Source organism: Phyllobates terribilis, unplaced genomic scaffold (assembly GCF_046119375.1).
Source record: "Phyllobates terribilis strain yellow unplaced genomic scaffold, ASM4611937v1 Scaffold_5__5_contigs__length_657084704, whole genome shotgun sequence".
Lineage (NCBI taxonomy): Eukaryota > Metazoa > Chordata > Amphibia > Anura > Dendrobatidae > Phyllobates > Phyllobates terribilis.
Genome location: NW_027362765.1, coordinates 14,775,840 through 14,793,133, shown reverse-complemented (window position 1 = coordinate 14,793,133; position 17,294 = coordinate 14,775,840).

Genomic DNA, 17,294 nt, shown 5'->3' with positions numbered 1-17,294 from the left:
ATAAAATAAGCCTCCTGAATTCAAATCTGACAATGAAAATTTTTGTTGTCTCTTGTTTCTACGATACCAAACTGTTTACTGCTACACATAATTAATGCATAAGCATTTCAGTACTTTGAAACATTATTATTTTTGCAAATAGAAAGATTGTAAGGCAGCTACTGGACATATAGTTGATGGGAGGTATGTATTACAGAGATGGTTGTCATCTGTGAGGTAATCCTGGAGTATTGCTCTAGTGCAGGGATGTCAAACTCCAATACAGAGAGGGCAAAAATAAAAAACTTGGACAAAGTCGTAGGCCAACCTTGATATCTAATAACAGTCCTCCTCATAGTATAATGGACCCCCACATAGTCCTCCATACAGTATAATGGGCCCCACATAGTCCTCTATTCAACATAATGGACCTCACATAGTCCTCCATACAGGATAATGGTGAGGGGGGGGTTGCCGGCTTTGCGCGCCAAATATAATCCTTTTGCGGGCCAGAGTTGGACATGTGTGTTCTAGAGCATACAGCACTAAGAGTATTGTTTGGTGCATTGGGGCCAGGTTTTCCTGGAAGCCTGAGAGATCTGGCTGCCTACATACCTCAGCTCTGGGTGTGGTTAACAGGTTAAAATGGAGTCCGTTGTTTTGACGCTTGGTCCGTGTGAGGGACAAGGCCTCCTGTGTTGTATATCCAGACTGAGCCAGCGTACTCGAGGCTATCCAGCCTGTGTGACCAGGACTGGTTCTCAAGAGACTTTATCAAAGGAACTGTTTGCTTTGTTTCGCCTGCACTGAAGGCTGTTTATTTTTCCTGTGCCAATGAATGGTTTAATGAATAAACCAACATAGACGTTTAAATGGAAATGCATCCTGTTTTGCCTCCCCATGCACCAAAGTGAGTAGCATTCCCTACAAGGTGCAGAATATTTTGTTATACCAATTTTCTGATAGTTATTTCTAGGAAACTTAGCAACAATTCAAGTAAGTAAAACCTGTCTAAACACTTGCGAATTATAAACAGTTACAGAGATTGCACTACAAAATTTGGTCCTCCGTCAGTTACCATTTTTTTTGCTTGTCTCTTGTACTCCTGCATCGAGTCATTTCTTACAATTGTCTAACAGTAATCTGCAAGCATTGATGGATTCCATTTTCCTTGATATCTTTTATCCATATCCGCAGTATCTTAGTGAAATCTCTCACTGTGCCGTCGCTCACTGCTCCGCAGTTTGGTAGAAAGAAGTCTAGAATCGAATGTAAGAAATTAATCTTTTTTTTATACTTAATTTGTTTTATTAACCGGTTCAGGACCGCCCACTGTACATAAACGTCGGCGCTGCCTGGGCTCTGTGCAGCGCCGACGTTTAAAAACGGTGGGTGGTCCCGCAGCGCTCAGGACCCCCAGGGTCCTGCTAGCGCTGCGGTACCGGTTCAGAGCGATAGCTCTGACATGTGGCATCATGGGGACCTGATTGGATCAGGTCCCCATGATGTTAACCTGTTCCTATCTTCTAGATGCCGCGATCCATAGCGATCGCGGCATTTAAAAGATAGGGACAGCCGGTGGTCGGCGATCGGGACCCCCCACATACCTGTCAGCGGCGGGGATCCCGGTGCTGTGACCTCTGACATCATCGAGACCTGATTGGCTCAGGTCTCGATGATGTCAGCGTCACACCAGCCAATCAGAGAGATCACCAGGGAAGTTTGTTTTAGCAACAAACTTTCCCGGGCGATCTGCCTGATAAATGCAGTTTCTCCTCCGATCTCAGTGAGAGAGCAGAGGAGAAACAGTGTGACAAGAGCTGTCAGCCTTGCCACTGTGAAAGTAAAAAAAAAATAAAATAAAAAAGAAAGTAAGAGTTAGGGTTAGTGAGTCTGTCAGATCAGTCAGTCCTGTCAGATCAGTCCAGTCAGATCTGTCAGTCAGTCAGTCCTGTCAGATCAGTCCTGTCAGATCTGTCAGATCAGTCCTGTCAGATCTGTCAGTCAGTCAGTCCTGTCAGATCTGTCAGTCAGTCAGTCCTGTCAGATCTGTCAGTCAGTCAGTCCTGTCAGATCTGTCAGTCAGTCCTGTCAGTCCTGTCAGATCTGTCAGTTCGTCAGTCCTGTCAGATCTGTCAGTCCGTCAGTCCTGTCAGATCTGTCAGTCCTGTCAGATCTGTCAGTCAGTCAGATCTGTCAGTCAGTCAGTCCTGTCAGATCTGTCAGATCAGTCAGTCAGTCCTGTCAGATCTGTCAGTCAGTCAGTCCTGTCAGATCTGTCAGTCAGTCAGTCCTGTCAGATCAGTCCAGTCAGTCCTGTCAGATCAGTCAGTCAGTCCTGTCAGATCAGTCAGTCAGTCCTGTCAGATCAGTCCGGTCAGTCCAGTCCGGTCCCGTCCTTTCAGTCCGGTCCGTTCAGTCCAGTCAAAAAATATAAAAATAAAATGGCCTGTCAGACTTATACTGCAGAGGAGGTGTATGCCCTGCTGTGTTCTGACACTGATGACAGCGCAATCTCAGATGGAGATATGGATTTTGAGGGCTTTAGTAGCGGCGACACTGAGAGCCCAGAAATGAGCAGTGATTCTGTTCCAAATCAGGGAACACTGCCCTGTACAAGCGCTGTCCCTGCTACTAGTGAATTGGCGCACGCCAGTGTACAAGGGGCATTGCCGCATGATCTAGCATTTCCCAGATGGGAGGCTTCAGATTCGGCTGCTCCATTCAGCCCTGATTTCAACGCCATTCCTGGTATAAATGTGGAGGTGGAAGATTTTGGACCAATTCATTTTTTTAATTTGTTTTTTACAGACAGCTTGCTAGAGCATATTGTCGTGCAAACAAATTTATATGCATCCCAATTCATAAGCCAGAATCCCCGATCTTACTATGCTAGGGCAAATTTATGGACACCAACTAATGTCCCGGAAATAAAAAAATTTTTAGGACTTACATTTGCCATGGGGCTTGTTAAAAAACCGAGCATTCGATCATAGAATCATAGAATCATAGAATGTAGAGTTGAAAGGGACCTCCTGGGTCATCTGGTCCAACCCCCTGCTCAAAGCAGGATTCACTAAATCATCTCAAACAGATGTCTGTCCAGCCTCTGTTTGAAGACGTCCATTGAAGGGGAACTCACCACCTCTCGTGGTAGCCTGTTCCACTCATTGATCACCCTCACTGTCAAAAAGTTTTTTCTAATATCTAATCTGTGTCTCCTCCCATTTAGTTTCATCCCATTGCTTCTAGTCTTTCCTTGTGCAAATGAGAATAAAGATGATCCTTCTACAATGTGACAGCCCTTGACATATTTGTAGACAGCTATTAAGTCTCCTCTCAGTCTTCTTTTTTGCAAGCTAAACATTCCCAAATCCTGCAACCGTTCCTCATAGGACATGGTTTGCAGACCAGTCACCATTCTGGTCGCTCTTCTCTGAACTTGCTCCTACTGGTCCAACCACCCTGTTCAAGCCACCCCTATGTTTTCAGTCATTCTGCCTAGGACCTGTTATGAAATGCTCATGCGGTTTTGGCATTTTAACGACAATAGTCAATGCCTGCCCAGAAATGCCCCAGAACATGACAGGTTATATAAAATTAGACCCATCATTGAAAATTTGTCAGAAAAATTCTTAAGCCTCTACACCCCAACACAAAATATTTCTATAGACGAGTCCCTTGTAAAATTCAAAGGAAGACTGCACCTCAAGCAATTTATCCCATCTAAAAGGGCAAGATTTGGAATAAAGCTCTATAAAATGTGCGAAAGTTCAACCGAATACACATCCGCTTTTCGCATATATGAGGAGAAAGATAGCCAACTAAACCCACCAGGATGCCCTACTTAACTGGGGACATCTGGAAAAATTGTTTGGGAGCTGATAAGTCCATTTTTTCAAAAAGGCTACAATCTATATGTGGACAATTATTACACTAGCATACCCCTATTTAAAAGTCTGGTTGAACACAACATCGGGGCTTGTGGGACCATCCGTAAAAACCGTCAGGGGTTTCCACAACCATTGGTCAACCAAAAGTTTCAAAAGGGGCAGTCAGGGGCTGTACGCAACGGAGAGCTGCTTGCCCTGAAATATAGGGATAAGAGGGATATTTTTGTCCTTCTACTCGATCCACACAGATGCCACAAGGGCCACTGTAGAACTAGGATCCACCACTCCGAAGCAAAAACCTGTGTCAGTCATTGACTACAACAAACACATGGGGGGTGTGGACCTTGCAGACCAGGTTCTACAGCCATACCAGGTATCAAAAAAGTCCTATACCTGGTATAAAAAGTTGGTTATTTATTTGTTTCAGGTGGCCACATACAATTCTTTTGTGTTGTACAAAAAAGCAGGAAATTCAGATCCTTTTCTTGATTATCAAGAAAAGGTAATTGAAAATCTTGTCTTTCAAAGTGTTAGCCCCGCTCATCCATTAGAATCTGAGGATGTGAAAAGACTCACTGAGCGACATTTTATTGCACTTATTCCAGCAACGGAAACAAGAAGGAACCCCCAGAAAAGATGTCGTGTATGTACTAAGAGAGGAATGAGGCGTGATACCCGCTACTATTGCCCACAATGCCCATCATTGCCAGCCTTATGCATCACTGACTGCTTTAAAATCTTCCACACAGAACCACGTTTTTAAACTGTAAAAATGTATCCCAATTTGTCATTCAAACATTTGGTTCATTTAGTGAATGACACATTCGAGTAGAGCTCACTTAATTTCCAGGGGGGGTTCTCCAGAATCTAAACCTTCCATTGCGTGCTTGTTTCTGGAAATCATCCATTGAGTTAAAATGGTCACTAAACCCATAGATGAATTCCCAGAGGGGTTTCATTTCCAAAATGGGGTCACTTCAGGGGGGATTCTTTAGCTCTGGTACTCTGAAAAGTGCCAGAACAGCATAATCCCCCCTGAAGTGACCCCATTATAGAAATAACACCTCTGTGGGAATTCATCTATGGGTTTAGTGACCATTTACCTATCTACTTATTTTCCCACCACTAGATTAATTTATACAGAGGAGTAGATTGTAAAATTCGGTCACTTGTTGTGGGTTTCCTCTGTTTAGGCACCTCAGGGGCTCTCCAAATGCAACATGGCGTCCGCTATCCATTCCAGTCAAATTTCCATTCCAAAAGTCAAATGGCGCTCCTTACCTTCCAAGCCATGCCGTGCGCCCAAACAGTCGCTTTGCACCACATATGGGGTATCAGCGTGCTCAGGAGAAATTACACAACACATTTTGGGGTCCATATTTTCTGGCTGCCCTTGTGAAAATTAAAAATTTGAGGCTAAAGTAGCAGTTTTGTGTTAAAAATTTGTTTTTTTATTTTCACACTTCAACATTATAAAATTCTGTGAAGCCCCTGGGGGTTCAAGGTGCTCACCACACATCTAGATAATTTCCTTAAGGGGTCTAGTTTCCAAAATGGGGTCACTTTTTGGGGGTTTCCTCTGTTTAGGCACCTCTGGGGCTCTCCAAATGCAACATGGCGTCCGCTATCCATTCCAGTCAAATTTCCATTCCAAAAGTCAAATGGCGCTCCTTACCTTCCAAGCCATGCCGTGCACCCAAACAGTGGCTTTGCACCACATATGGGGTATCAGCGTGCTCAGGAGAAATTACACAACACATTTTGGGGTCCATTTTTTCTGGCTGCCCTTGTGAAAATTAAAAATTTGAGGTTAAAGTAGCAGTTTTGTGAAAAAAAGTTAAATGTTCATTGTTTTCTTCCACATTCCAAAAATTCCTGTGAAGCACCTGAAGGGTTAATAAAGTTCTTGAATGTGGTTTTGAGCACCTTGAGGGGTGCAGTTTTTAGAATGGTATCACTTTTGGGTATTTTCTGTCATAAAGGCTCCTCAAAGTCACTTCAAATAAGATGTGGTCCCTAAAAAAATGTTTTTGTAAATTTTGTTGTAAAAATGAGAAATCGCTGGTCAACTTTTAACCCTTATAGCTTCCTAACAAAAAAAAATTTTGGTTCCAAAATTGTGCTGATGTAAAGTAGACATGTGGGCAATGTTATTTATTAACTATTTTGTGTGATATATCTCTCTGATTAAAGGGCATGAAAATTCAAAGTTTGAAAATTGCAAAATTTTCAAAATTTTCGCCAAATTTCCGATTTTTTCACAGTCAAACGCAAGTGATATCAAAGAAATTTTACCACTATCATGAAGTACAATATGTCACAAAAAAACAATCTCAGAATCAGGGGGATCCGCTGAAGCGTTCCAGAGTAATTACCTCATAAAGTGACAGTGGTCAGAATTGAAAAAATTGGCCTGGTCACGAAGGCAAAAACAGGCTCTGGCGCGAAGTGGTTAAACAATCTTATAAACAATTAGACATTACATTTGGTAATAGAAAACATCCAGAGACATCACATCAACACAGCTCTACATCTCTTACAGCAATGAGAACACATTAAAATAAACTGGTCGGATGAGTTATCACGTACATATGAGTGGTTTCTTTGCGCTGTGGATGTCGCATCTTCTGGATTTATATAAAAAAAGAAAGAAAAAAGGTTATTTACCTAATTAGGATACAATTCAAACTTTGAACCCTCAACCACAACTTATCAAACTTGTGCTGTCTTTATCCTTTCCATGCTCAAATTTACTCTCATCATAATATACACTGATCAAAAAAATAAAGGGAACACTCAAATAGCACATCCTAGATCTGAATGGATGAAATATTCTCATTGAATACTTTGTTCTGTACAAAGTTGAATGTGCTGACAACAAAATCACACAAAAATCATCAATGGAAATCAAATTTATTAACCAATGAAGGCCTAGATTTGGAGTCACTCCCCAAAATTAAAGTGGAACAACACACTACAGGCTGATCCAACTTTGATGTAATGTCCTTAAAACAAGTCAAAATGAGGCTGAGTATTGTGTGGGGCCTCCACGTGCCTGTATGACCTCCCTACAACACCTGGGCATGCTCCTGATGAGGTTGCGGATGGTCTACTGTTGTATTTCCTCCCAGACTTGGACTAAAGCATCCGCCAACTCCTAGACAGTCTGTGGTGCAATATGACGTTGGTGGATGGAGCGAGACATGATGTCCCAGATGTGCTCAATCGGATTCAGGTCTGGGGAATGGGCGGGCCAGTCCATAGCTTCAATGCCTTCATCTTGCAGGAACTGCTGACACACTCCAGCCACATAAGGTCTGGCATTATCCTGCATTAGGAGGAACCCAGGGCCAACTGCACCAGTATATGGTCTCACAAGGGTCTGAGGATCTCACCTCGGTACCTAATGGCAGTCAGGCTACCTCTGGCGAGCATATGGAGGGCTGTGCGGCCCTCCAAAGAAATGCCACCTCACACCATTACTGACCCACTGCCAAACCGGTCATGCTGAAGGATGTTGCAGGCAGCAGATCGCTCTCCATGGCGTCTCCAGACTCTGTCACGTCTGTCACAGGTGCTCAGTGTGAACCTGCTTTCATCTGTGAAGAGCACAGGGCGCCAGTGGCGACTTTGCCAATCCTGGTGTTCTGTGGCAAATGTCAAGCGTCCTGCACGGTGTTGGGCTGTGAGCACAACCCCCATCTGTGGACGTCGGGCCTTCATACCACCCTCATGGAGTCGGTTTTTAACCGTTTGTACAGACATATGCACATTTGTGGCCTGCTGGAGGTCATTTTGCAGGGCTCTGGCAGTGCTCCTCCTTGCACAAAGGTGGAGGTAGCGGTCCTGCTGCTGGGTTGTTGCCCTCCTACGGCCCCCTCCACGACTCCTGGTGTACTGGCCTGTCTCCTGGTAACGCCTCCATCCTCTGGACACTACGCTGACAGACACAGCAAACCTTCTTGCCACAGCTTGCATTGATGTGCCATCCTGGATGAGCTGCACTACCTGAGCAACTTCTGTGGGTTATAGAGTCCATCTCATGCTACCATGAGTGTGAAAGCACAACCAACATTCAAAAGTGACCAAAACATCAGCCAGAAAGCATTGGTACTGAGATGTGGTGTGTGGTCCCCACCTGCAGAACCACTCCTTTATTGAGGGTGTCTTGATAATTGCCATCTATTGTCTATTCCATTTACACAAGAGCATGTGAAATTGATTGTCAATCAGTGTTGCTTCCTAAGTGGACAGTTTGATTTCACAGAAGTTTGATTTACTTGGAGTTATATTCCGTTGTTTAAGTGTTCCCTTTATTTTTTTGAGCAGTTTACATGAACCTACATGCCTGCCCCTATAAACAACATTTGTCACTTATAAGTTGTAGTTTTCTATTTGTTCTCACATCCATTTCAGATTTACTATCCCAGCTCAGACCCTTTGCCTAAGTAGAGACAGTAAGACACGAAGAATTCCAATAGTCCCATATTTTGGAGAATTTTAACGGACAACCTCTATTTTGGTATACTATCTTTTTGAATGGGATGATTGAGTTAACCAAAGCAATCCAAGATCGCAATGTTGGCTGTGTATTGCCCATCCATCTCAATGCCAACAATTTCCTGGCCAAAAATAAGGTTTCTCTTAATAAAATCTTAATATAGTGATTCCAGGCATCATCCTCCACTACCCGAAAAAGGCAAATCAAAGGATCGCATGGAATTGGGATGGATATTAAGGAAGATAATAAAGAGGTTACTTCCTGCCAGAAGGCCCTAATAATTGAGCAGTCCCAAATTAAATGAACAAAGTCAGCATCTATGGCATGACATCGTAAACATTCTGAGTTAGAGGAACGCCCTATTTGATATAGTCTGAGGGGTGTGAGGTATGATAGATGAATAATATATTTCTGAATCAACTTATTATTGGTGGAGGGGGAGACAAAGAACGGGGACTCCAAAACTCCCTCGCATTCCTCCTCCCCCATATTCAGAATGAGAAGTCTCCACTTATTTTTAGCTGGCAAAGGGTTCCGATTTAAGCCTGTTGATAACAAGTATGTATACAAGCTGGATATAAGACTTTGTGGACCTTGAGATTTAAGTATTCCTATTAAGAGAAATGAGGAAATATTTTGATTTATATCTAAATTTTGTTTGTGAAATCTGAGCCCAGTTCTAAGTTGGAGGTACCTGAAGAATTGAGATCTTGGAATTTTGAATTTATTTTGCACCTGTTCAAATGACATCAGTATAGACCTTTCATAAATGTCTCTTAACAAATAAACCTCACTAGCAATCCAAAAGGAGGCAGATGGATGTCCCACTAATGTCGCAAAGTACGGATTCCCCCATATAGGCATTTCAGCTATAACATGTAAAGAGTTAATCCTTTTCTTTGCCTGTTTCCATACTGTTCTCGCCAATCTATGTAGGGGTAACAACTTAATGGCAGTAGATTTATTCAATTCTAGAAAACCCAGTGTAACATCCCTGGCGGCATGCTGCGTGCATGTCTGTTGTCTGATTGCTTAGGGTGGCGGCACGGTTACTGCCTGATTCTTATAGTTACTGTGTGCGCACTCCTAATGCGTCCCCAGCCTATTGCTGTGGGTCACTGGATACTTAAACCCCCTCCACCCAGTAGGAGGTGCCTGAGCAACACTCTGCTCTGCTTGTCTACTGCACCTGCGGGTTTTGCTCTGCTCTGCTTGTCTACTGCACCTGCGGGTTTTGCTCTGCTCTGCTTGTCCACCGCACCTGCGGGTTTTGCTCTGCTCGTCTACCGCACCTGCGGATTTTGCTCTGCTCTGTTTGTCTACCGCATCTGCGGGTTTTGCTCTGCTTTGCTCGTCTACCACACTTGCGGGTTTTGCTCTGCTCTGCTCATCTACCGCACCTGCGGGTTTTGCTCTGCTCTGCTTGTCTGCCGCACCTGCGGCTCTGTTCCTGTATCCCACTCTGTACTGGTCCCTATCCTGCCTACGTTCCTACCTGCCAGTACCCACCTGTCTGCATACCAGCCGTGCCTGCCAGTACCTACCTGTCTGCATACCAGCCATGCCTGCCAGTACTCACCTGTCTGCATACCAGCCGTGCCAGCCAGTACCCACCTGTCTGTATGCCAGCCTAACTTGCCTGTTCCTGCATTCCCCGGTGTGGGTCAACAGCTGTGACCGGGGTCTGACCTGGAGTAGCACCTGGTCCCTCTGCTCGGTTCCTCCCTGGTTCACGGAGTCGACTGAGCCGCCGTGTGACCTTGGTCGGACCGAGTTGATACTTAGTCACGCCCCCCATGCACTCCTCGGTTCATGGTCCACTGGGATCACTAACCACGCTCATGCCAGTCAGTACGGGCATGTGCGTAGCACCCAGTAAACAACCAGTGCCTAAAACGTGTGCCAAGTGGTTCTCAGAATTCGGTAACTGGGAGTCAGGCATCCAACTACGGATCGCTTTTAGTTGACCTGCTAGATAATACAGATGGAAATCGGGCAGAGTTACTCCTCCCATATCTTTAGGCCTTTGAAGGGTAGATAAGCTGAGTTTACGTCTGGAATTCCCCCAAATAAATGTGGACATCAAAGAGTTAAGAGACATGAAGAATTTTTTAGGGACCAGTACTGCGCTGTTGTAATATATAGTTACATTTAGGGAGTAAAATCATTTTAATTAAATTAATCCTTCCCGACACTGATAACGGTAATTTCTCCCACAAAGAAAATTTACATTTAGCGTATTCTAATAAAGGGAGAATATTACTCGAAATGTCCTCTCTATCATTTCTATTAATCATAATTCCCAAGTAAACATGACACTACAGGTAAAGGAGATAACGTTTCCAAATCAGCATTCGGAGTGGGCGACGGAGACATAAGAGAAGACTTATCCCAATTTATAAAGAGACCTGAATATTCACTAAACTTATCAATAGTAGATATAGCATATGGGAGAGTACCTTTAACCTAGTCCATAAAAATTATCATGTCATCTGCATATAAACCAATTTTATCAGTTCTGTCTGCAATTGTAATTCCCCTGATATCCTCAGATGATCGTATTCTTATAGCTAATGCTTCAATTGCCTGCGCGAATATAGAGTCGGGGACAGAGGGCATCCTTGGCAAGTTCCCCTTTCCATTGAAAAAGATGTAGAGGATATATTATTTATCACTATCTTAGCTTTGGGGGCCGCATACAATATTTGAATCCAGGCCCGAAATTTAGGGCCAAAATCAAATTTCTGTAGGCAAGCAAATAAAAACGGCCACTCCAGTGAGTCAAAAGCCTTGGCCGCATCCAATGAAGCCAAGGCCCAGTCATTTCCCCGTACCAGAGAGCTATATTAAGCTTTTGATTGTACCTTTCTGATGTTAATAGAAGTGTTTTTTTTCTTGGCATAAAGCCTGTTTGGTCCGAATGGACAACAGATAATATCACCTTATTAAGTCTCATGGCTAGAATTTTTGTAAGAATTTTGTAATCCACGTTTAATAGTGAAATAGGGCGATATAATCCACACTCCAGAGGATCTTTTCCCTCCTTTTTTAAGACAATAATATTAGCATCATAAAAGGATTCAGGAAAGGAAGAACTTTGCATCGCCTCTGAGAAAGTCTCTAGAAGGTGCGGCATCAAGACCTTTTGGTATCTATGGTAGAGTTCTAGTGGTAAGCCATTAGGGCCCGGAGCTTTACCCAAAGTCATATCTGCCAGGGCTGCATTTATTTCCTCTAGAGTAATATCTGCATCTAAAAAGGATTGTTGTGTGACACTTAGTTTTGGAAATTCAAGATCTGCCATTGAGACATTCTAATTTATTGTGGGCACTTTGGGATTTTTATAATGATTTATAAAAGTTATGAAAGCCACTTAGAATATCTTCTGCCGATGTAATTATCTGACCTAGTGATGAGCGAGCATGTTCGCTACTGCTCGGTGCTCGCACGAGCATCTCACTGCTCGACATGCTCATTGCTTGCCAAGTATTTCCGGGTTGCTCGGTGGGAGCTTGAGTCTCCTCCCTGCATGTTTGGCGCTCTTTAGAGAGCCAATGAACATGCAGGGATTGCCTGCCACTGACTGTAATGGCATAGCCATATTGGTTGTGGCATTACAGTGATTGGCTGGCCGCACAGCATCATCAGGTCTATATCAGACCTGGCGCCGCCATGCTCGTCACAGTTACTCCGGAATCAGACAGTGTAGGGAGAGGTGCTGCTGAGCTAGGGAGAGATTCGCTTGTTTCTAGTTAGTGTAGGTCAGAGGTCTCAAACTCAGCTGGGCATATGGACCGCACACAGAGAAACATTTAATTTGGGGGGCCGCATTATTTGCATGACAAAGTGACATTTTTAGTGATACCATTTTATTTTCTATACACCTTTTGAACTGGTCCTCATCTTGCAGACATCGTCTCCCATCCAGGTCCTTCATATTGCAGACATGGTCCCCCATCCAGGTCCTTCATATTGCAGACATGGTCTCCCATCCAGGTCCCCCATATTGCAGACATGGTCTCCCATCCAGGTCCCCCATATTGCACACATGGTCTCCCATCCAGGTCCCCCATATTGCAGACATGGTCTCCCATCAAGGTCCCCCATATTGCAGACATGGTCTCCCATCCAGGTCCCCCATATTGCAGACATGGTCTCCCATCCAGGTCCCCCACATTGCAGACATGGTCTCCCATCAGGTCCCCCATATTGCAGACATGGTCTCCCATCCAGGTCCCCCATATGGCGGACATGGTCTCCCATCCTGGTCCCCCATATTGCAGACATGGACATGGTCCCCATATTGCAGACATGGTCCCCCATATTGCAGACATGGCCCCATATTGCAGACATGGTCTCCCATTCAGGTCCCCCATATTGCAGACATGGTCCCCATATAGCAGACATGGTCTCCCATCCAGGTCCCCCATATTGCAGACATGGTCCCCCATATTGCAGACATGGTGCCCATATTGCAGACATGGTCTCCCATCCAGGTCCCCCATATTGTAGACATGGTCTTCCATCCACGTCCCCCATATTGCAGACATGGTCCCTCATCCAGGTCCCCCATATTGCAGACATGGTCCCCCATATTGCAGACATGGTCCTCCATCCTGATCCTTATCTTGCAGACATGTCCCCCATCCAGGTCCCCCCCATACTGCGCACAGGATCCGTCCATCCCCCATACTGCGCACAGGGTCCACCCCCCCCCCATACTGCACACAGGGTCCGTTCCCCCCCCCCATACTGCGCACAGGGCCCCCCCCATACTGCGCACAGTACCCCCCCCCATACTGAGCAAAGGTCCCCTGTGCTGTATTTCACATGACAGAGAAAAAAAAAGATTCTCACCTGTCCTCCGTTCCCTTGGCGTCCTTTCTGCACCTGTGGCCTGCAGGCACAGACCCCATAACGATCGCGGCTCTCTCCAGCAGCCGTCAACATCAGTGCTGTAATGCAGTGTATTGCTGCGCAGAGACCGGCTTTCTGCACAGCAATACCAGTGCCAGGCGCCGGCCTATCAGAGGCCAGCAGCTGACATCTGCGCATGGCAGTGTCGTCATACGCTGCTGCGCTGGGACGCAGATGTCAGCTGCTGGCCTCTGATAGAACTTTATATCTCTTATTCCTGAGGCGGACAGGTGTACAAAAATGGGGCAGTACCAGAAGGCCCTTGTTGCCGAACTATTAAAAAAATTCCCATCTGAAAACGCTGGCGGCAGAGGTCACAGTTCATTGGACAGCCAAGGAGTATAGGCGAGAGAGACACAACTTCAATCCAGCAGAGGCAGGGCAACACTGTCAAAGTTCTGGGACAGTTTTCTCAGACCCTCCCAATAGCACAGGCCCTGAGGTGCGGGGTACTCTCACAAGGAGTGCAAAGTTTGGGAAGATGCTGAGAGAGTACCTTGCCGACCGTACCAATGTCCTCCGTGATTCCGCTGTGCCTTATAATTGGGTATCCAAGCTGGATACGTGGAATGAACTGGCTCTATGCCTTGGAGGTCCTGGCCTGGCCTGCCGCCAGCGCTTTATCAGAGCGGGTTTTTAGTGCCGCTGGTGGAATTATAACTAATAAGCGCATCCGCCTGTCAACTGAAAATGCTGACAGGCTGACTCGTTCACTTTTACAAAAGGGCTGGATTGGGCCAGACTTCTCAACACCACCGAATGATAGCAGCGTAACATAAACTCAAATCCAGTGTCTTTTCTTGGGAGGTGTATTCCCATGCACCTTTTCACACCCACACATGGGTATACGCTTCCTGATTTTGGCTATTTGCTCTTGTCCCCCTCCTTCTCCTCATCCTCCACCACAATATCACCAGGGTGACCGTGGTCCGTGATGCAACACCCACATAATTTTTTTAAAGGGTGTTTATGATGCCCATAAAAAAAATAATAATTATACAGTATGTTCATGTATACCTCCCAGGGGTAATTGTTTGTCAGCCCATACACTTAGTGTATGGGCATTCCAAGTATAGGAGACCCGCTCCTTTCTAATGGGAACATTTTTTTATGAGGCATTCTAAGTCTCTTCCAAGGGGCATTGGAGTGCCTCCAAATTTTTGTCAGCCCTTGCATTCACTGCATAGGCCAACACTATGGGAGACCCTCTCCTTTCTAATGAGAATTTGTCGCTACTGTGGCCCTGCTTTATGTGTCTTTAAATTCTTAGTGGGGTTTTTCCTAAAATTGGTCAGCCGTTGGACTCACTGCATACCGTATAACTATTAGAACCACGAACCTCAAATACATAATCAGTGAAAAAAGCATCTGCCGCAGATGACAGATGAATATCACTAGAAACAACCACTTCAAAAAACATGAAAAAAGGCAAAAAACTGAAGTCTTACAGGTTGATGCAAAAGGTAAGAACTTTATTAGTGCAAAATTACACATAAAAACGACAAATATAGGAAGTAAATGGCGTGTGTGAAAGGGTGGAGAGGGGAATAGAGCCATGGCAAGTATTATGTAAATCGATGTTGATATGGGACACAATAAGGAGAAACTAAAGAAAATGGCCAAAAAGGATGATTAATTATCAACCCATGCTATGGAGCTCCGTATTGCCCCATTACCTAGTGGTATAGCACAAAAAAGCATAATAGCCTAATGTATGGTAACTATTCCGTAAAGTCAAACAAAACACAATTGCGTCCCCAATCAATCAACAACTTTTTTTGCCATATGGATTATACCTCAGGAGATGTTATTGCGCCGAAACAAGTGGTGAGGAAGGCGATTGTCTCTTACCCTATAACTATATAGCAGACTCTCTCCTTTCTAATGGGAATTTGTCGTTACTGTGGCCCTGCTCTATGTGTCTTAAAATTCTTAGTGGGTTTTTTCCTAAAATTGGTCAGCAGTTGGACTCATTGCATACCCTATAAGTGTATAGCAGACCTTCTCCTTTCTAATGGGAATTTGTCGTTACTGTGGCACTGCTGTATGTGTCTTTAAATTCTTAGTGGGGTTTTTCCCAAATCTTGGCAGCCCTTGCAGTCACAGCATGGGCATTACCACTATAGGAGACCCGTTCCTTTATAATGGGAACATTTTTTTTTTACTGAGACCCTCCTCTATTTCTCTTCAAAGGGGTACTGGGTTGCGTCCAAATTTTTGGCAGCCCTTGCAGTCACTGCATACGCAATAACAGTATAGGAGACCCACTTGTTAATAATGGGAACAACAAAGCATAGCCAGCTGATGGCTCTCTAACAATAGCGAGGGCCGACTGCTAACCTTTTAAGAATAGTAAGGGCCGTCTGATGGCCCTATAAAAATAGACTTTATGACTTTCAGAGTCCCTCCATCATAAATAAAACAGGATGTGTCTGATGATGTGTCATACACCACATTGCCAGATAAGGTTGTAAAATGTTAAAATGACATTTCCCAGTGAATGCATTTGTCTTAAAAATAACGTAAAAAACCCCAAAACAATAGGATCTTTCTTTAGTATAAAAGACAGTGTCACCAATTTAACCTCAATGTAATCACATTGTTCAGCTCCTGCACCTCCTCCTCCATCTCCGAAATGACCACATCAGTCACAAGCTGACAGCACTGCAGCACTGCCTTGGCCAAGCGGCAACAGGCTGTGCTGAAGATAACATGCTTAATGCTTAGGTGACAAACCGCCCAGCGCTGCAGAGTTGTTGAAAGCTGTAACACAGCAGCAGGCTCTCACCACTGAACATACAGCCAGGCATGGTCGTGTGTGACAATTGGCGGAACCTGGTGACGGAAAAATGACAGCCGGAGTAGATACAGTTTCCCTCTATGCCAGTCCTTACACCGAGCTAAAGAATATGACTGTGGTGAAATACAGCTCCCACTGAGAAGCTGTTTCAGATTGGAAAACATTGTGCCCACCAGAGCATTTGATTCTGAGGGCTCACCATTCTCCCCTCCTCAAGAGCCACATAGCAGCTGCAAAGTTAGCGCTATCATGAACTCTCCTGAGGTAGAAGCCAAGGCACACCAGAGGATTCTCTGGTGGGACCGTCCAACCCTGCCGAGAAGCTGTCCAGGCTAAGAAGGTTCCCGGACACTCTATGGCTGCTTTTTTAATGTGGATCGGATGTGCTTATGCATGGTATTTCTCAAACCGCATTTCAGATCAGGCCATTGCACAACTCTGTAGTCATGAAATTAAATGTGCAAAGAAAGATGTGTGTGTGTCAAAGCACCACCGACAAGTGTGAGTTGATGTTGGACGGGCTGCCATTGCTTCTGCAACAAGCTGCATTAGAGGACTTCCTGGGAGAAATGACACTCAGAGTAGGTACGGCTTCCCTCTATGCCAGTCCTTTCACCAAGCTAAATCCAACTCAGCAAAAAAAGCTGTGGACTGGCTGTGTACCGTCCCAGGCCACATTCACCTGTCCACGTATTTGTGGTTAGGTGGTCCTTCCCAGTAAGTGCACTGGGGAGGGCACGGGTAATGTTGTGGGACCCGTGCTTGTGGAAGGCGGAGACGATACTGGGAGAAATAGTGGCGGCTGGGGACTGAGTATGGACACCCGGCCGCTGCCGGCATGAGGTTATGAAAAGCTTCAGCCTCCATGAGCCTAAAAGGCCACATTTCAAGTGAAAGCAGCTTTGGAGGACTTCCTGGGAGAAATGACAGCTGGGTAGATATGGTTTCCCAAGTCCTTTCACCAAGCTAAAAAATATGGCGGTGGTGAAATACAACTCAGCTAAAAAAGCTGTGGACTGGCTCCGTACCGTCCCTGGCCACATTCACCTGTCCACGTGTTTGTGGTTAGGCGGTCCTTCCCAGTAAGTGCACTGGGGAGGGCACAGGTAATGTTGTGGGGCCCGTGCTTGTGGAAGGCGGAGACGATACCGGGAAAAATAGTGGCGGCTGGGGACCGAGTATGGATACCCGATCGCCGCCGCCA